General features: G+C 40.9%; 1 long non-coding RNA gene across 1 annotated transcript in view; it reads left to right on the forward strand.

Moving 5' to 3' along the window:
* Nucleotides 1-21,761, forward strand: part of LOC140125675 (uncharacterized) — a 65,915-nt gene extending 44,154 nt beyond the window's left edge. The window contains exon 3 of the long non-coding RNA XR_011854684.1: nt 21,570-21,761. This is a non-coding gene — a long non-coding RNA (uncharacterized lncRNA). The remainder of the gene's footprint in view (nt 1-21,569) is intronic.
* Nucleotides 21,762-22,156: the final 395 nt, after the last annotated feature.

The raw sequence follows: 22,156 nt of genomic DNA on the forward strand, positions 1-22,156 counted from the left end.
AGGTGACATAGGTTCAAGGTCCAACTTTAGAGAATTATACATGCAACATCCCCCACCGGGGCCTAGCCTTTTCTTGTGGCCTGGAGGCAGCCGGGGCCCAGAATACGTTGAGGTCACGGTGATCAGTATGGGGACCAGAGGGCTGACCTAAGGCCTGGCATGTCTCCAGCAGGTGGCGTGTGCAAGAAAAATGGAGGGAGAGGCTGTAGTACTGGTTCTCCCTGGGACAACCCCTGAGGTGTATGTAGGATGAATCCCTGGGTGATGAATGGGGAGCCCGTCATGGGAAAGCAGCCTTGTCCAGGGATTGCATGGAAGCACTCTGCTCTGCTCTGAATGAAACTGCAGAGTAAGACCTAAGACTGCAGACTGACTATGTGCTTTCACCCACAAGTGGTTTATATACTCCCTTGGTCAGGGGGTAGCACTCTCCAATCAGCTTCCTGCTTGCTTTACAGTTAACTCTTGCCTTACCAGGCAGTGGCTACAGCTGCAATTACCATGTTCTCTAGTACTTAGAGACCTCCTAGATAGGTGATTAGTCTCCCTAACAGCTCCTAACATGGAGAGGATGCTATTCACAACTACCACCTTGCCTATGCTTTAGCAGGGGTGTTGCATACATAAGTAGTCAGGAGCATAAACAGCAAATATCATGAATAGGTAACTTGCTGCGCTCACACATTGAGTTTCAGCTGGTTTGAAACACAAATTAAACACGAGGGGGGCTGGGCCCGATTCCATATGTGTTTCCACTGAAGTGCATGTGATCGATAATGAATACAAGGTGTTTACATGCAAAACACAAGAGGAGAATTCATTATTGCTTCTGCAGCAAAAAAAAATGACAGCTAGGCACCAAACTACTGCACCTAAAACATCTTCTGACACATTTACCAAGGTTTTTAGACAATTTTTGGCCCTTTTCCAACTTTTCCAACAAAGGGGGTTTGAGAAACGGGCGTGGTCTCCAAAAAATGTATGCGGCTGTATGGAAATTAGTCTGTCCTCTCAAAAAAATTAGGACGGTGCGCCAGGAGGGTGCGCCATTTCAAAATGCAATTGAAATACAATAGGGGTAAATTAACAATGTGTCTAAGGTTCTGCCTGTTTATAACTAGCAAACAATGAACAAGGTGTGATTATAAATTCTGGTGCAATATAAAACTCCTACTTTAGACCTAGTTTTGGTTGATCTAAGCTCTGCACGGAGGAATCTCCATTGGCCAAGCCCCTTTTAAGTGATCCCAAGTCCATTTTACAAAGGCCGCACCCGCTTAGTCAGACAAGCTAGAAAAGTGACAAAAAAGGTCTAAAAGCCTTGATAAGTGTGGCTCAAGGCATTTTTAGACAGAATTCTGGTGCAAATGTGTTAATAAATTTGTACCCCCAATGTGTACACGTAGCAGTCCTTGCATTATACCAAAATATGATGCAACAACTTCCAGTCTGCTGACTGGACTTCGGTGCCGGCACTGTAACCGTTAATATTCCAAGAGGAATAATGCAAGGACTCCACTGGTGCACAAGATGTGCAGTCCATCGGTGGTGAAAATGCTAGTATAGTGGTGGAATGCATGCTTGTGTGGTGACTGAGTGCATGCTAATATAGTTGTGGAATGCATGCTTGTATAGTGGTGGAGCGCATGCTAGTATAGTGATAGAGTGCATGCTTGTATAGTGATGGAGCGCATTCTAGTATAGTGGTAGAGTGCATGCTTGTATAGTGGTAGAGTGCATGTTTGTATAGTGGTAGAGTGCATGCTTGTATAATGCTGGAGCACATTCTAGTATAGTGGTAGAGTGCATGCTTGTATAGTGGTGGAGTGCATGCTTGTATAATGCTGGAGCACATTCTAGTATAGTGGTAGAGTGCATGCTTGTATAATGCTGGAGCACATTCTAGTATAGTGGTAGAGTGCATGTTTGTATAGTGCTGGAGCATATTCTAGTATAGTGGTAGAGTGCATGCTTGTATAGAGGTGGAGCACATTCTAGTATAGTGGTAGAGTGCATGCTTGTATAGTGGTGGAGCACATTCTAGTATAGTGGTAGAGTGCATGCTTGTATAGTGGTGGAGCACATTCTAGTATAGTGGTAGAGTGCATGCTTGTATAATGCTGGAGCACATTCTAGTATAGTGGTAGAGTGCATGCTTGTATAGTGGTGGAGCACATTCTAGTATAGTGGTAGAGTGAATGCTTGTATAGTGCTGGAGCATATTCTAGTATAGTGGTAGAGTACATGCTTGTATAGTGCTGGAGCGCATGCTAGTATAGTGGTAGAGTGCATGCTTGTATAGTGGTGGAGCACATTCTAGTATAGTGGTAGAGTGCATGCTTGTATAGAGGTGGAGCACATTCTAGTATAGTGGTAGAGTGCATGCTTGTATAGTGGTGGAGTGCATGCTTGTATAGTGGTGGAGCGCTTTCTATTATAGTGGTAGAGTGCATGCTTGTATAGTGCTGGAGCACATTCTAGTATAGTGGTAGAGTGCATGCTTGTATAGTGGTGGAGCACATTCTAGTATAGTGGTAGAGTGCATGCTTGTATAGTGGTGGAGCACATTCTAGTATAGTGGTAGAGTGCATGCTTGTATAGTGGTGGAGAACATTCTAGTATAGTGGTGAAGTGCATGCTTGTATAGTGGTGGAGCACATTCTAGTATAGTGGTAGAGTGCATGCTTGTATAATGCTGGAGCACATTCTAGTATAGTGGTAGAGTGCATGCTTGTATAGTGGTGGAGCACATTCTAGTATAGTGGTAGAGTGCATGCTTGTATAGTGCTGGAGCATATTCTAGTATAGTGGTAGAGTGCATGCTTGTATAGTGCTGGAGCGCATGCTAGTATAGTGGTAGAGTGCATGCTTGTATAGTGCTGGAGCGCATGCTAGTATAGTGGTAGAGTGCATGCTTGTATAGTGGTGGAGCACATTCTAGTATAGTGGTAGAGTGCATGCTTGTATAGAGGTGGAGCACATTCTAGTATAGTGGTAGAGTGCATGCTTGTATAGTGGTAGAGTGCATGCTTGTATAGTGGTAGAGTGCATGCTTGTATATTGGTGGAGCGCTTTCTATTATAGTGGTAGAGTGCATGCTTGTATAGTGCTGGAGCACATTCTAGTATAGTGGTAGAGTGCATGTTTGTATAGTGGTGGAGCACATTCTAGTATAGTGGTAGAGTGCATGCTTGTATAGTGGTGGAGCACATTCTAGTATAGTGGTAGAGTGCATGCTTGTATAGAGGTGGAGCACATTCTAGTATAGTGGTAGAGTGCATGCTTGTATAGTGGTAGAGTGCATGCTTGTATAGTGGTGGAGTGCATGCTTGTATAGTGGTGGAGCGCTTTCTATTATAGTGGTAGAGTGCATGCTTGTATAGTGCTGGAGCACATTCTAGTATAGTGGTAGAGTGCATGCTTGTATAGTGGTGGAGCACATTCTAGTATAGTGGTAGAGTGCATGCTTGTATAGTGGTGGAGCACATTCTAGTATTGTGGTAGAGTGCATGCTTGTATAGTGGTAGAGTGCATGCTTGTATAGTGGTGGAGCACATTCTAGTATTGTGGTAGAGTGCATGCTTGTATAGTGGTAAAGCACATTCTAGTATAGTGGTAGAGTACATGCTTGTATAGTGCTGGAGCACATTCTAGTATAGTGGTAGAGTGCATGCTTGTATAGTGGTGGAGCACATTCTAGTATAGTGGTAGAGTGCATGCTTGTATAGTGGTGGAGCACATTCTAGTATGGTGGTAGAGTACATGCTGGTATAGTGGTAGAGTGCATGCTTGTATAGTGGTAGAGTGCATGCTTGTATAGTGGTGGAGCACATTCTAGTATAGTGGTAGAGTGCATGTTTGTATAGTGGTGGAGCACATTCTAGTATAGTGGTAGAGTGCATGCTTGTATAGTGGTGGAGTGCATGCTTGTATAGTGGTGGAGCGCTTTCTATTATAGTGGTAGAGTGCATGCTTGTATAGTGGTGGAGCACATTCTAGTATAGTGGTAGAGTGCATGCTTGTATAGTGGTGGAGCACATTCTAGTATAGTGGTAGAGTGCATGCTTGTATAGTGGTGGAGTGCATGTTTGTATAGTGGTGGAGCACATTCTAGTATAGTGGTAGAGTGCATGCTTGTATAGTGGTGGAGCACATTCTAGTATAGTGGTAGAGTGCATGCTTGTATAGTGGTGGAACACATTCTAGTATAGTGGTAGAGTGCATGCTTGTATAGTGGTGGAGCACATTCTAGTATAGTGGTAGAGTGCATGCTTGTATAGTGGTGGAGCACATTCTAGTATAGTGGTAGAGTGCATGCTTGTATAGTGGTGGAACACATTCTAGTATAGTGGTAGAGTGCATGCTTGTATAGTGGTGGAGCACATTCTAGTATAGTGGTAGAGTGCATGCTTGTATAGTGGTGGAGCACATTCTAGTATAGTGGTAGAGTGCATGCTTGTATAATGCTGGAGCACATTCTAGTATAGTGGTAGAGTGCATGCTTGTATAGTGGTGGAGTGCATGTTTGTATAGTGGTGGAGCACATTCTAGTATAGTGGTAGAGTGCATGCTTGTATAGTGGTGGAGCACATTCTAGTATAGTGGTAGAGTGCATGCTTGTATAGTGGTGGAACACATTCTAGTATAGTGGTAGAGTGCATGCTTGTATAGTGGTGGAGCACATTCTAGTATAGTGGTAGAGTACATGCTGGTATAGTTCTGGAGCACATTCTAGTATAGTGGTAAAGTCAAAGTCCAACATATAAAAATCAGGAAAAGGAAGAGGGAAAAGTTGCCAAAAAGATGTGAATAGCTGTTGGTTGTTGATATGACAAATATTCATGTGTGTCCAGGCATCTTTGAAATAGTAGTCACACCAATTAGTGCTTCCATTATAATCTTAGACATAACCAATGGTACCCTTTAACAAAAGGGGAAATGGAGACACTATGAAATGAATAGAGCTATATACCAGTAAAGTAAAATATAACACTTTATTGTTGCAAAATATGTTAAAACATGATGGTAAAAACATTTGTAGGCACCCTGGATAAGGTGCTTTAAAGGTATACAGTGCAGTAACGGTGACAGAGGAAAAGGTCGTCACCCCGGACAGGATTGGAGGAGATGCAGGTAATAAAGATATATAAACACTAATGGCAAGGAGAGATAATTGGCAAGTGGTAAAATATCATAGTGTACATCAGGTATAGGAGAGCAAACAGCTTTGTCCTGTACTGGACCAAATGTGGTCCACTAATAAAGTACTTGTGAGACCTTACCAGTAAAATAGTTGAAGACCTCCACTGTCCGAGATGACGGCAGCCCCGACGCGCGTTTTGGCTCAGAATGAGCCTTCGTCCAAAGGGCATTAGAGGTCAACCAGCCCCCCACATTGCCCAAATCAAAACTGGTGTCAGACGTTATTGCTATGTTTGTGCTGGTTTGTGCAGCAAAAAATTTCATTTGTGCTTCTATCATTTTTAAGATATGTTTAGGTTTACATAGGTTTAGTGTTTAGGATGAACTGGTCACACTTTAGGATCAACCCTAGTCACACTTCTCTGGTTTGATCACCAGAAGGAGCTAGCAAACACAGTTGGGCTCATTTACTAAGGGTCCACAGAGCGCATTTTTGTCGGGTTTCCTGGCGATTTTTGTTTTGCGCAACCTTGCGCCGGGGATTGTGTTGCACGCAATCGGATTTTAGCGCATCGGTGCCGGCTTGCATGTGACACAAATCGGGGGAGCGGGCCATCGGCCAACCCGACGGATTCGGACTACGTGCGGGATTTAACATTAAGAGTTGTGTCGCAAGACATGCACTTACAAGCACCAGGAAGAAGAAGGTGAATTCTGGCAAACCTCTCCGGGGAAGTGACGAATGCAGGAACTCGGCGCACCAGCTTCTTGAATTGCGCCGGACTTCATCTTCGTCGGACCGTCCGAATCGGGGATCGCGACAGGACCAGGTAAGCAAATTTGCCCCATTGTACTTTGGAAGTAATGAACTTTGCTGACCTCTGGAAAAAATTATGAATATATAAAAAATGATGGTAGAACAAACACAAAAATTTGCTGTAAAACCAGCACAAATGTAGCACTAATGTTTGACACCAGTTTTGTTTGATTTGGTGAATGTGGGGGGGGGGGGCTGGTTGACCTTTGATGACCTCTGGAAACTTTTATTAATATCTAAAAAATGATAGCGGTACAAATGGAAATTTCTGCTGCACAAATGTAGCACTAACGTTTGACACCAGTTTTGTTTGATTCGGTTAATGTGGGGGGCTGGTTGATCTTTTGACCTTTAAAATTTTGTTAATATATTCAAAACATAAGTAGTACAAACAAACATTTGAGCAGCACAAATGTAGCACAATTGATTGCCACCAGTTTTCTTTGATTTGGGCAATGAGGGGAGGGGGGCTGGTTGACCTTTGATGACCTCTGGAAACTTTTTTTTAATATCGTAAAAATAATAGTGGTACAAATTAAAATTTCTGCTGCACAAACTAGCACGAATGTAGCTGGTAGTTTTGTAATGGTATTGGTATTGTTGTTTTGGTAGTTTGACACCTATTTTGTTTGATTTGAACAAGGTGGGGGGGCGGGGCAACTTCACTCAGGTTTAATGGCTGCATTGGGGAACATATATAGCCTGTTCCTTTTTGTATGTAAATGACCAGTGTACGCTGACACACTGAAACATCCACTACGAGCAAATTACATGTCTATTAATGAAGGCTCCAGAACAGTCTATTATGTTATGTGCTTGTTCTCTTGCTAAATTAAATCCATCGTAATTGCATTTTGTCTATTTGTGGTTCCGCACAATATTACCACTTAATTATGTCCATTTTAAGACTTGGTAAAACAAAAACTGCTTTTCTAACATCTTTACATCCAGCCCTATACAGGATGAATTGCTGGGACTTGTTCTCTCCCTCACACTCTGGGCTCTGTATGAGAATGAATCTATATTAGGAAACATCTGTGGTCTGGGAGTTCTGTTATGTGTGTAGTTTCATTTGCAATTAATTAAAGCACCATATAAAGCTATAATTAACTGCCGATGGAAAAAAAGCCCAAGTATCCATGATAACACAGTAGTGTCAGGATCTGACGTTATTACTTGCATCACACTCGGAATATGACTATGTTGGAATTTGTGCATATAGACAGTTTGGCAGTAATCTATAGGTTCACTTACAATGTTATGTGCTGCACATAGGATACATTAAGAAATGATATTACTGTATATGAATTTATGTGCATATTTGATTGATGTAAAAAATATATCCCCCACTGTTCTGAATATGTTTATAACGACCCAAATTTTTTTGGATATTAATCATATCATATCAAAAAGCCACTTTAGGGCTTTTAGACCAAGCCCGATTTTTAAAATCTGCCCCGTGTCACTAAAAGTGGTTATAACTTTCTAATGCTTTAACATATTGTACTTCAAATTTGGATGATATATTTTACTTTCAATTATGAAAAAAGAGGAAATTTGGCAAAAAAATTAGAAAAATTCACAATATACAAATTACTAAATTTTTTAATTTTTTTAGGCATATAGACATAGCGCCCAAATAACTTCATAACTAACATTTCCCAAATGTCTGCTTTATGTTTGCATGGCTTTGTTAGCACCCTCTCTTTTCTCTAGGTTTCTCTGAATTGTGCAACCACAAAACACTATCAATAAGAAATGACCCACAATTTGGGGCAGATTTACTTACCCGGTCCATTCGCGATCCAGCGGCACGTTCTGTGCGCTGGATTCGGGTCCGGCCAGGATTTATTAAGACAGTTCCTCTGACGTCCACCAGGTGGCGCTGCTGCGCTGAAGAGCATCTGAACGCACTGGAATACACCGAGCCGGGCTGAGTGAAGATAAGTGCAAGCTCCGCAACACAAATTGGAAATATTCAGGTAACACGTCGGGAAAACGCGAATCGGCCCTTAGTAAATGACCCCCAATATGTCTGGTTGTTTATGCAATTATGCATAAAATCATGTCCGCCTAGGGCACCAAAATGCCTTGTCCTGCCCCTGGTGCTACCAGTAAGTGCTATTTGTCCCACAGATAGCAAACCATCATAAATATTTTTAAGTTTAAATATAAAATTATTGTTTTTGTAATGTGGGAAGTATAAAATGGAAAAGCAAAAACTGAAAAGGGCCTTGTCCTGAAGGATTCATAGGGGTTGTTGCTCGTATTATTATTTTTACTGTCGATAGGCGGGAATCCACCACCTGAGACCCTCATTGATTCTGGTACAGGAACATACACAGTGGGGCATATTCATCAGGACCTCTGCGCCACACCAGCACTTGCTAGCACTTGCGATTATTTGCCCCGATCCGCCACCTTCAGACCAGTTGGTGTTGCTAGGCAGTGGGGCAGGTAAACAACTCTCTAAGGAGTTTGCATACCTCACGGTGCCTCACTGCCTAGTAACACCAAGCATAGTGAGGTGCATGTGCAAATGGGTGCGGAGACCGGGAGGCTGGCTCCGCTTCACTGGCCACTCCCATGGGACAAGGGGAGCAGATCTGCATAGAGAAAGGTAAGCTTTCATCTAACTTATCTTATTTTCCCTTAAGAAAGTGCACATACTTGCAAAAGAAAAATCCAGATTCGGGTATACGGGATTCATTTTTAAATGTGCTATTGGTGAGCAGCGGAATTGTGTTCCCCACTTCAGTGTTAACTATATATAAAGCAGCCTATGCCAAATCCTCTTAGACTTCTACTAATTACGGCAATTTAGTGAAATGTCTGCAGGAATAAATCATTATATGTCTGCTGCTTTTTTGACAGAAATTGGTCACTTTGCAACAATTGAGAATGATTTTTATTGTATTTGCCCTCAGCTACACTTGGTAAGGTAATGACTAAACTAACAAGACATTCATTTTTCTTGGTCATCTTCTAAGAAATACAGAATACGTCTCAAATTTCCAAACTTCTATGTAAAAAATACAAAAAGGACCCATAAGTTGAAAAAGAATGCAAATCCAATTAAAATGGGGTTATATTTTGGTCATGGATTTTGAAGAGTTAATCTATTTTGACATATATGGTAAAGGTAACCTGAGTGCTTTTCTGACACTCATGTTCTTTTTTTGGACACAAAATTGTGATGTCGCTTGGGGATCCCACACTTTTCCAGAGCATCAAATTTTCTGACTCGTTTGGTGGCGCAATATTTGGCACACACTCTCCCCAACTTTCATGAATGGGGAGACGGTTCTAAACCTAACTGATTGGGCGCCCAATCATTAATCCCTTGCGCCACAAACATACATCTCACTGGAAATTATAGCACACTTTCTGCAGCACCCTGCACCAAAAATGATAAATGCCTGCCTATATATTTTGCAAGCATCATGTTATAGAGCAGGAGGAGCTTAGTAGATGTACAAACAATGAGAGAAAGAAAGACCTAGAGGGGCATTTATTACATTTTTTTCGTGTCTTTTGTCATAGGCTTCCAGATGAAGATGTTCATTTGTAGCAACTGTGCAGGCACTTGGCATGGCGGTGGCGTGATAAAATTGCAATAATTGGCCATACAAGCATTGATTGGGGGAGAAATATAAATAAAATGTGATAGAATCTCATGTACTATACTACACTAATGCCACCAATTTCTCAATGTTCCCACAGCTCCTATGGAACATTAAAGGGGTTTTCCCACAAAATAAAATTCTCACATTTCAAACCCCTAGTGATGTTAACATAATAAAGATCATTTTAACCCCTCACTTTACAATTTTACCCTGTTTTATTGCTGTTTTAGCTACTATCACTCTCTAGGCTGCTCAGTGTAAAATCCCAGGGTGTGGGTAGGACCCCACTAAGCAGTTACATTACTGTATTACCCATATAGTTCTGTGGGGTGACATTGTGGTTAGATTATCAAGGTACAGGTGTAGATACATTTTCATCTGGCTTCTAACATTGTACTTACACACCAGAAAGAGAGATGAGACCGATCAGAGATGATCAGATGCATGGGATGATTACACAGAGGCTGATAGACCATTGCACTTTTACGTTGTTGCTACATTCTACAGATATGTGCCTGCCTCCCCCTTCCCCTGGATCACTTATCTCCTTGTAGCTTGCAGTTTGCAGCCTCTCCCTCTACTCATTATCTCCTGGCAGGAAGTGTCTATGTATCTGAGCTCTGTGCAGGGGGAGTGGCTACAGCCACACAGCAGAGGCAGACAGAAATTTCATCTGCACAATCTCATCCAAGATGGCTGCCACCCGGCCCTAAGTGAGAATGTACTGGGTCATGTCTAGGGGCAACGGAAATTGTGTACAGAAGGACTGATGGACATGTTGGACTTATATTTGTGAAATGCTGCATTTTTGTTAATAACAGTGAATTAGAGAATGTGTTATTTTGTTATCCTGAGGACATACAATAAACTTGTCTTCGCGGGAATACCTCTTTAAGAAACAACATAAACAGCAGGAATATAACACACTGGGGCACATTTACTAAGGGTCCGAATCACTTTTTTCCGTCGGGTTTCCCAAATTTTTCTGATTTGCGCCGAATTGCCCTGGGATTTTGGCGCACGCGACCGGATTGTGGCGCATCGGCGTTCACACAACAGAAGTTGGGGGCGTGGCCATCGGAAAACCTGAAAGATTCGGAAAAAACACGGAATTTAAAAAACGAATTGTGTCGCAAAATCAATCACTCACATGCACCGGAAATAGGTTGGTGAACTCCAGCGAACCTTGGCGGACTTCAGCGCAGCAGTGACACCTAGTGGACATCGGGCGCACGACCTTAGTGAATCGCCGGAAGACCTGAATCTTCGTCAGAGAACGACGCGCCGCTGGATCTTGGCAGGATGGGGTAAGTAAATGTGCCCCACTGTATCAATGTAGTATGGACCTATATAACATAGGATTGTCAGTGATGGGAGTCAACCCAAGAAATCTTAGGAGTTTCACAATAATTAATCACAGGACCACATATCCTAAATCCTTATAGCACCTAGGAAGGCTCACAATGAGTACTCAGAATAAATCCTGTAAAAAATAAACCTCATCAATGCTAGAAAGAAATTACCATTGATCTGGTAAGTGCCCACATAAATAAGCAGTCTCATCTTATATTCAAATATATCATATTTTATTACAAAAAAAAACTTTACTATATATTCTAATAAAATGGATTAAAATAGCAGTGTGGTGCAAACACCGCTCCTCTACGTATAATCTCTGTATGTTTCAAGATACAAGGACGCTTTATTTCCCCCTGTAGTGAGACATATTTCCAGCCATTATAGGGTTAAGCCTTCACATCCCTCCCTGTGTGTGACATCATAATGGATGACACGTGTAGACACGCCCTCAGTGGTCACAGATGTTGTGCTGATGTCATAATTACTGAATGTTCCATAACAGCTTCCACACTGCTGTGCCCGCTGCCATTTTGTGCCATTGGACCTTGAGCTTGACTACCTACAATATACCTACCTTGATGCGATTTGGAGGTTCTAGCAGGGACGCCCCATCAGCCCAGGACTCATCACTACAGCGCCGCCATCCTCTTCAAGGGGTTGTCTGCCTCAGACCTGGAGCTGCGAGGGAGGAAGGGGACATCCACCACCAGATCAGCCAAATTATTCTAAATTGGGTAAGAGATATTTATTGGCAGTAACCCTCTAAGCCCAGAGGAAGGGCGACCCTTCAGCCATGGCTTCCCTAGAGGTTTCCCCCACAGGGGGTTTTTCCTCTCCTGAGTGCTGAGGGGTGACTCTTCGTGAGTCGGGGGTCTGCCATGGGGTTGGGATATAAATAAAAATTTGGCCATTTAATTCCCAATGAAGTGTGTTTTGTGTATTTATTGTGTCTTTGTTTCTTTGTTGTATCAGGGTCCATACAGGGTCTGTACACACCACATATCACACCGTCATAAGGGAACATAGTCCAATAACTGCCCCTATGGATACATCTGCCACAGTGGTTGCCCCTTACCATGTGAAGAAAACATACTGCACAGGTACCTGGTGTACATACATCCCTGGGGTAACAAGGCCCAACACATGCGATAACTGTCCTGGTTACCCATAACAACCAATCACAGCACAGCTTTTATTCCAGATAGTTCTCTCTTAAATGAAAGCTGTGATTGGTTGTCATGGGAAGCACAGACATATTCTCTATTACTTATACAAAAGTAGGTTTCAGAAGTAAAAATATGTAAAAATATTTGTTTTCATTTATGTTCTTTATTTTTAAGAGCATGAATTGATCAATTTCATGAAAAAAGGTAAAACATTATAAGTAAGGTAGATGTGTAAGCAGTGTACATGGTAAATTTGGTGGAAGACAAGTAGCACTACACATCTACCTGCACCAGAATCACATCTCCACAAGTCACCTGACTGCAGACAAGGCAACAACAGCCAAATAATAGCACAAAGCACAAGATAATGATGTGCATGTATATATGCACGCTTTGTAATAATACAAAAAATCATGTTTGGAGTTTAAGGATTTGGGATATCTGGTTGCTAGTGTCAAAATCCAAAACGCCTTTTATATAAATACGGCGCTATTCCTATCACCCCTACTCTCTGGTTCGGGATGATTCTGATAGCGATTACTGACAGAGCATTAACCGGATCAACATCCCAGATACAATAGGACAGATTTATCAAAGGTTTCTGAGCAATTGTGCAAGAGACTAAAAACTGTCATAACCCCTTAATAAACGTGGTGCAAGGAATTTAAGGCATTAGGAAAGGTTTATTAAAAGTTTTCCAGTGAAAAGCTTTTCTAATTGGTCAGGGCAACTACGGTAATAGGAGCTCAGCATCCATTTTAGAAACTGCAATGGGAAAATGAAAACTGAGCCCTAATTGGTTGCCATGAGCAACTGGGCAGCATTAGACAGGAAAAAGAACTATTTCCAGCTGGACATCAGACGTCAGTTTTTAGGATAAAAAGTAGCAAAATTTTATTTGAAATCCATTAAAAAGGAGTACAATGGTACATGACACAGCATAAGGAATAAAAAATAGCATCAAAGCTTACGCATCAAAGCTTAGCATCAAAGCTTACGCTTAACCTTATTCATAGCTTCTGCACAACTTTCTGCAGTCTGGCTATTTAACCCTGCCCTTTCAATCCCATGGATCTCTGGGTAAGGTTTTCTTAACCCTTTCCATGATTTTTTGTATAAAGCGTAAAGCGTAAAGTGTAAACATAAAATGTAAACATAAAGTGTAAACATACATAGAAAAAACTTTACATGTTTAAAAACAAGGAAAAACAGATGGTAATTATCACCTTAGTACCTGCAAGAAAAAGTGTAACTTTTCATTGTTTTTCTATCAAAGAAGCAAAAAAGAGAGGTTGTATTACGTGGGGAGCATTATAGGATATTAGAAACAATATTTTATATTTATTATATATTTTATAAGTTAGCAATTTTTAGCAAAAATGAATCAAATCTTGTTTCTTATTTAATCCAAAAGGGACCCTAGTTTTTAGAGAGAAAATCCAGTACGTTTCCCGATTTAAAAGGATCCTCCTAAGATCTCCCCCTCGCTTAGGTTTCATTACTTTTTCGATACCCCTGCATCTGAGGACACTGCAGTCTCCGGCATGATGTTCCCTAACATGTCTAGATACTGCGGAAATGTTAACCGCACTTTCTGAACTGACATCAGAGAAATGTCGACGAATGCGGGTTTTAAGATTGTTCGTAGTACAGCCTATGTAATCTAATTCACATGAAACGCATTGTATCTGATAAATTACAAATGATGTATTACAGTTTATGAATTGTTTTATTTCTTGTTGTGCATCGTTAGAGTACGAGGAGAAAAATTTGCTTTGGATCGCATACCTGCAGCACTTACAACGGTCTGCTCCACATTTGAAGAAGCCTTTAGTGCTGAGCCATGTGGTATGGCCTGGACTTGATTGATATAGGCTTGGTGACAGTAAATTACTGAGATTCGGAGCCTTTTTAGCTACACATTTTATATTGTTGTGCATAATTTTGGACAGTATGTGATCAGTATGCAGGATGGGTAGATTTTTATATATAATTTTTTCAATTTCTTTGTACTGAACACTGTAGGTTGTAGTAAACACTATTGGTTGTTGTTTTTTGTGTTTGGATTTTTTATTTTTATTCATGTTAGTCAAATCTGAACGGGGGATATTATGGACTATATGAGAAGCCCTTTTTAACATCCACTCCGGATATTTTCTCTTCTTTAATTTGTCCCAAACCTTTTTCTCCTCTGTTTTATACAGGGAGGATGTGGAACAATTCCTTTTAGTGCGGATAAGTTCTCCTGTAGGGATATTCTTTATAACATGATTGGGGTGGCATGAACTAGCTAGTAGGGTGGTATTAGATGCCGTTGGTTTGACATATGGGGAAATTTGAACTACAGTATTGGTACCAGTTAAGCTGATATCCAAGAAGTTGATAGTTTTAGCCTGTAAATTAAATGTGAATTTTAAATTCATGTAGTTAGAATTAAGATATTTGACAAAATTTTCTGCATCCAATACAGTTCCCTCCCATATCAGGAGCTGGTCGTCAATGTGTGTGTTGGTAGTGGCAGCAAAACTGGAAAAAGTGTATCTAGGATTGTAGCTGGACTTGGAGCACGCCGAAGTCTCCTAATATGGCTGTGTTTATGAACTCTGATTTCAAACTGCTCTCCAACCTCTGTCTCTGCTGAAGCCAAACAATGATCTTCAGGGTCAGATTATGGGGCCCCACCACTTTGCTTCTAAAGGGGGCCCCACTAACCAATGGTGGATTACAGTGTAGGCAATTCGGGTGGATGCAAGGCCATCCGAATAGCCCAATAAATGTGCGGTGATTGAATCCGGTCCAGCTCTCTGGCTCTTTTGAGACAGATGTTCAAAGAGCAGCTGGGTCAGAGAACAGGTCAGAGGCAGACTAAGAACCCCCTCTCCATATGTGTCTATCAATATGCTTCCAGTTCTACCATTGACCTGGGAGCGCAGTCCCAAACTGCACCACACTTTTGACTGCTGAAAGAGAAGAAGGTCACACTGCACATATTTACTGGGGGCTGTATATATTTGTTACTCGTGGCTCTATGTACTTGTTACTGGGGGTCTGCATATATTTATTACTGGGGAGACTGTTTGTTACTCAGTGGCTGTATGCATTTGCTACTGGGGGGCTTTATATATTTGTTGCGAGGGGTTGTATATATTTATTACTGGGGATTGTATATATTTGTTCCTCAGTGGTTACTTGTTACTGGGGGAAGGCTATTTATATTTGTTACTCGTTGGCTATATGTACTTGTTACTGGGGGCTGTATATATTTGTTACTAGGTGCTGTATATATTTGTTACTCGGTGGCTGTATGTCCTTGTTACTGGGGGGCAGTATATATTTATTACTGGTTAGGCTGTTTATATTTGTTACTCAGTGGCTGTATATACTTGTTACAGGGGGGCTGTATATGCGACCACAAAGAAAAAAGATGGATGCGTATACAGGATTAAACAATAATAACAATATGTATTACTGTGTTTTACTGTGTATTACACACAGGACAACCAAGATTAAAAAACACTTAAAAATACATCCAACGGATGGATGTGGCTACCAAGGGCAAATTGTGCCCTGAGCTCCCTATCCTAACTTGATAGTTCAAAGTGTCTGCATGCAGGTAACCTATAAATCCAATATAGATCCACATATAGCCAATACAGAGGTAGTAAAGTACACAAAGTGACCTGTGCAAAGGAAATAGGTTGATTATAGGTTATAGGTAGGCTATTTCCTTTGCACAGGTCACTTTGTGTACTTTACTACCTCTGTATTGGCTATATGTGGATCTATATTGGATTTATAGGTTACCTGCATGCAGACACTTTGAACTACCAATTTAGGATAGGGAGCTCAAGGCACAATTTGCCCTTGGTAGCCACATCCATCCGTTGGATGTATTTTTAAGTGTTTTTTAATCTTGGTTGTCCTGTGTGTAATGTATTTCTTTGATTAACTAATAAACTAATAAATATTGTTATTATTGTTTAATCCTGTTTAATCCATCTTTTTTCTTTGTGGTCGCATATAGTTTATTGGGATGCGTGGATGTTATCACACAAAAATTACCCTGGTAGTGCCTGCTCGTCCCTTGTTTTGTTAGGGGGGCTGTATATATTTGCTGCTGGAGCTGTATATTTTTGTATATATTTATTTATTACTGGGGAGGCTGTATGTACTTGTTTTTTTTTTTTAATTAAATTCTTTTTATTCAAGGTTTTTTCTTTACATTGTCAAACCATCATACAAAACATTGTGGAGAAAACAGCTTTTATCTGTACAGTGGTCATAAAGCTACACATACCATTTTTATATTACATTTATGGTCGACCATATTCCACAACTTATGTTCTTCATCGTGTTCCCTCCACTGGTTAAATCTTACCATCTATAACCCTATAGGCCCCCCACCCCAATCCCCCCCACCCCTACTCGGCAAAAAAAAAAAAAAAATTATTATTCTTATTGGCCTTGGAAGTCCTCCTCCTTATCACATAACCATCTTTTTTCCCATGCCCTCTCTTTCCTTGCTGCTTCATACTTTATTTTTTCCAATCTTTTTATTCTATTCACTCTGTTGTGCCATTCTTTAATGTCGGGGGTGCTAGATGATTTCCATCCGTAGATCAACATAGTTCTAGCAATCTGCAGTACAGTCAACAGCCATTGTATTTGGTATCTAGACCCCTTTATTTCTGCTGTATTGCCAAGCACCAAGACGTCTGGTGACCTTGGGATATCCAGTCCTGAGAATTTTACCACCTCTATGTAAATATCTTCCCAAAATTGCAAAATCCTCCGACAATTCCAGACCATATGTAGAAAGTCTGCGCTTATCTCCTGGCATCTGAGGCATCTCTCTTTCTGCTCTTTCTTAAAATAGTTTATCTGTTTTGGGGTGTAGTATAATCTATATATGATTTTAATCTGCATTAGTCTGTGGGATTCAGGACTAGCCATACTGCCCACGTTCTGAAGTATACTTGCCCATTGAGTCTCTGATAGGGTGCCAATATTCTCTTCCCATTTTTTTTTACTACTGTGTATCATGCCGTCATAAAAACTGCTTGACAAATATCTATTGGAAATAGTGTTTCGCCTCTAATTTATGTGTGTCTTTCATCATATCAAAGGATATCAATCTGCCATTCAAAAAAATATGTGCAATCTGATCAATCCCCCTGCCCTCCCAAAAGTTGCGCCCCTTAAAGTGCCTCATCTCTTTTAAATGGAGATTATTCCATAGTGGAGCCTGTGTAGTGCTATTGTTAATTTCAAAGTGCCTTTTAACCCAATCCCAAGTTCTCCTAAAGCACCTACAAATTGGTACCTGAGCTAATTCTATAGAATCCAGAACCCCAGAGTCCAAAAAAGTCAAGCCATTCTTAATATCTAAGTTAACCCTTTTGGCTATCGCATTAATAATTATATCGTCATTACCCCCTAATATATATTGTAAGATAGCAGAAACAAAGTATAGAAAAAAATTGGGCAGGGCCCAGCCCCCCTTTCTTTTCGGTTTACACCAATGTTGTAGTTTAAGTCTGACTCTCTTTCTTCCCCAAATGAGCTCGTTTAGAAGTCTTTCAATGATTTTAAAATATTTACTGCTAATCCAGATTGGAGTGGCTATAATGATATACAGTATTTGCGGCAGTAAGATCATTTTAATAAGTGCAAGCCTATCTACCTGGGATAATGGCAATTTTACCCATACATGTATTTTCTTCCTTATCTTCTGGATTAAGGGTATTAGGTTCTGATCGATATACGTTCCAGGGGTCCCAGACACTTTTATCCCTAGGTATTCTATTGTGTCCCCTCTATCCAGGACTATCAGCTCCCCACCCTTCCTGACTATAAAATCATCCACTGGAAGAAGACATGACTTGTTCCAGTTCACCTCTAACCCGGAGAGCTTACTATATTCTGCTATTGTTTCCATTATTTTTGGTACAGATTCCTCTGTTCTTTCAACAGTAAATAGTATGTCATCTGCATACAATAGCATTTTATCCTGTGTTCCATTACACCCCCAGCCCAGGATCCCTGCATTGCTTCTGCACCTGATTGCCAATGGTTCTAGGAATAATACAAATAGAACAGGGGAAACTGGGCAACCCTGTCGAGTTCCTCTTGAGATGTCAAATACCTCAGTCAGACATTGTCCAATTCTGATTCTGGCCTTTGGGTCTACATACAGCAGCTGGATGTACTTCACAAACTGTGCCCCGAAACAGAATCCTCTCAGCACCTCCCAGAGGAAGGTCCACTCCACCCTGTCGAAAGCCTTAGCTGCGTCAATCGACAGGATGGAGCGGGTCCCCCCCCGGCCGAGCTGAATCCCCGCAAATATCCGTCTAATGTTATTGGAGGCATGTCTACCGGGAATAAATCCCGATTGGTCTATGTGTATGAGCTCACCCACAACCGATTTTAATCTAATTGCCAAAGCTTTAGCAAAAAGCTTGACATCGGTATTTATTAGGGATATAGGGCGATATGACTCCACCTCTGTTTCTATTTTGTTTTTCTTCGGGATTAGTGTGATTATGGCTTCCCTCATAGAGGCCGGTAAGCCTCCCTCCTTTAATGAAAAATTTAAGACCTCCAGGAGGATGGGTAAAAGTACCCTCCCCCCCCTACGGTATATCTCAAATGGTATCCCATCCGATCCCGGGGCGGTGTTGCCTGCTATTGCACTAAGAGCTTCGTTAAGTTCCCTCTCCGTAATCTGTTCATCTAGTTTTCTTTTATCCAGTGTTGACAACTGTGGTAATTCAATCCCCTCTAAATATTCCTTTACATTCTCTGCTCCCTCTGATATACTAGATGAGTATAGATCCGAAAAGAATTTAACAAATTTATTCCGTATCTCCATTCTATCACTTGTTATGCTCCCGGTGCTTGTCCTAATTATATTTATCCCTGGGTTGTGTTCTTGGCTTTGTACCACCTTTGCCAGCATCTTGCCGGGTTTGCCCCCTTCAAAATGTTTCTTATATCCTGCGAAAAAAACTGCGTGTTCTGCCTTTTCTATCAACATGTCCTCTAGTTCTTTATGGGCTATTTGCAATTTATCGTAGTTCTCACTGTTAGGCGTGATTCTAAACCTCTCCTCACTTTTCTGAATATTCTCTTTGAGCTTTTCCTCCTGCTTACGTTTTGCTTTTTTTGCCCATTGTATTTTACTAAATAAGAACCCACGGATATGTGATTTCAATGAGTCCCAGACCAACCTTATATCTGTGTCTTCCTTATTCTCAATCCAGAACCTCTTTATCTCTTCCATTAAGTCCAGATCTATATCCAATATTGCTAACCAATGGGCATTAATTCTATATGGAATTGAATACTCCCCTATCACTTTCTTATTCCTAATGTCAAGCACTACCAAGTAATGATCCGAGATGCTATTTGGCTCATAAGCCATTTTTGCCACATATTCCATGCAAGTACTATTCCCTAGTGCAAGATCTATCCTAGACATCCCTTTATGTGATTTGCTAAAGCAAGAATATGCTGCTCTTTTGGGGTATTTCTGCCTCCATATATCTATAAGGCCCACTTCATCACATATTTTTTTTAATGGTGATCCTCCTTCTATTTTCCTAGTGGGATCCCTTGAAACTCTGTCAAGGTCCGGGTCCATTATGCAGTTGTAATCCCCGCAAGAGAATACAGGACAATTTGGGCAGTTTTCCAAAAAGAGAAATAGGTGTCTAATGACATCTGATGAGTATGGTGGAGGGATATATACAAAGGCCAGTACACACCTTAAACCTTCTAAAATGCCATCAATAAAAACAAATCGGCCATACTCGTCCACTTTAGATTTTAGTACCTTAAGGTCGATTTTATGATGGATCAGTACGCTCACCCCCCTTGAGAGGTTACTGAAACACGAGTGAAATTGAGAGCCGCTCCATTTCCGTTTTACTCTCCAGATTGTATCCTGGGTCAAGTGGGTTTCAAGTAAAACTATAATTGCTGGGAGATGCCCTACCCCTCTATTTGACCCACTACTGTCTTTCATAGGCCTCTCCACTAAGACCTCACCCCTCCATTAATCCCCCTCGCCACCCTGCTACCACCTGGCCCTCCACCAAGAACACTTCAATAAGACCCACCACAACCAGTATCCTTATTTAATCTTAGTATGTACTTGTTACTGGGGGGTCTGTATATATTTATTACTGGGTAGGCTGTATGTACTTGTCACTAAGGGGCTGTATATATTTATTACTGGGGGGCTGTATATATTTATTACTAGGGAGCTGTATATATTTATTACTGGGGAGGCAGTATGTAATTGTTACTGGGGGCTGTATATATTTATTACTGGGGAGGCTGTATATATTTATTACTGGGGAGGCTGCATGTACTTGTTACTGGGGGGCTGTATGTACTTGTTACTGGGGCTGTATATATTTATTACTGGGGAGGCTGTATGTACTTGTTACTGGGGGGCTGTATGTACTTCTTACTGGGGGGCTGTATGTATTTATTAATGGGGAGGCTGTATATATTTATTACTGGGGGGCTGTATGTACTTGTTACAGGGGGGTGTATATATTTGCTGCTGGAACTGTATTTACTGGGGAGCTGTATATATTTATTACTGGGGAGGCTGTGTATATTTATTACTGGGGAGGCTGTATGTACTTGTTACTGGGGGGCTGTATGTACTTGTTACTGGGGGCTGTATACATTTATTACTGGGGAGGCTGTATGTACTTGTTACTGGGGGGCTGTATGTATTTATTAATGGGGAGGCTGTATATATTTATTACTGGGGGCTGTATGTACTTGTTACAGGGGGGTGTATATATTTACTGCTGGAGCTGTATATTTTTGTATATATTTATTACTGGGGAGGCTGTATGTACTTGTTACTGGGGGGCTGTATGTATTTATTAATGGGGAGGCTGTATATATTTATTACTGGGGGCTGTATGTACTTGTTACGGGGGGGTGTATATATTTGCTGCTGGAGCTGTATATTTTTGTATATATTTATTACTGGGGGCTGTACGTACTTGTTACTGGGGGGCTGTATGTATGTACAATATCTTTCCTTTTTTGAATTGCTATCATAGGTAAATAATGCGAATAAATCAGTTCATCCACAGGTTGGATTATACACAATGTGAGTGAAATTCATACAAGTCTGATGAAACTGTTAAAATAATCCAATTAAGCGTTTACATTTGTGTAGATGGAGGAAAATGGATCACATCAGGAAATGGTGTAAATTATGCATTGTCACTATTTTAGGTTTATGGCTTAAAAGTTTGTAATATGTTTCTTTTACCTGCTTATAATATATTTTTTTTAATCAGCCACAGTGTGTCATACTGCACCTTTGGTATCCATAGCCCTTGCCTGCTGCTGAAGAATTAGCAAAGGGTTTGTTCACACAAGTGTTAATTTATCCTATTTCTTCCCTGTTCTATCTTTGTGCAGAGACAGACATTTACACCAAAGTAATTGATCATCGATCCCCATTGAGACTGCAGTACACTTAGGCATCTTAGAAAGGAAATGGAGACTGAAGACCTCAAAAGGAAGAATACGTTTGTTGCATATGAAGGACTAAATTTAACCTGCCAAGAAACATAAGGTTTTTTTTTAGTATTTCCTCACTTATATCCATATCGGGGCTTGTTTTTTTGTAATTGCACCATTTAATGTTGCATTCAATAAAAAAAGTTATTTGTGGAGTGGAATGGGATACAAAAAGCACATTTCCTACATTTGGGAGATGTATTAATGTGTCGGACTTTAGACCAGTGTAGAATAGAACTAGACAGTCCTCTGCTGCACCAGAATAATCCCTGTGGAGGATTGGTGGTTAGAATAGGAGGTTAGAGCAGTATTGCCGTCAGGTTACAATATCCCACTTCCCAGAAGGTGCTTTACACCACAGCATATGAATGGTTAAATGTCCACTTTACTTTGACCATGTGAGACTATGGCAGTTTGCGGCAAGGGTTTAAAAGTCAAAAACTATAACTTCACATGAGCATAAGTATTAAGAACCTTTACTGTGT

Source organism: Engystomops pustulosus, chromosome 4, assembly GCF_040894005.1.
Source record: "Engystomops pustulosus chromosome 4, aEngPut4.maternal, whole genome shotgun sequence".
Taxonomy (NCBI): domain Eukaryota; kingdom Metazoa; phylum Chordata; class Amphibia; order Anura; family Leptodactylidae; genus Engystomops; species Engystomops pustulosus.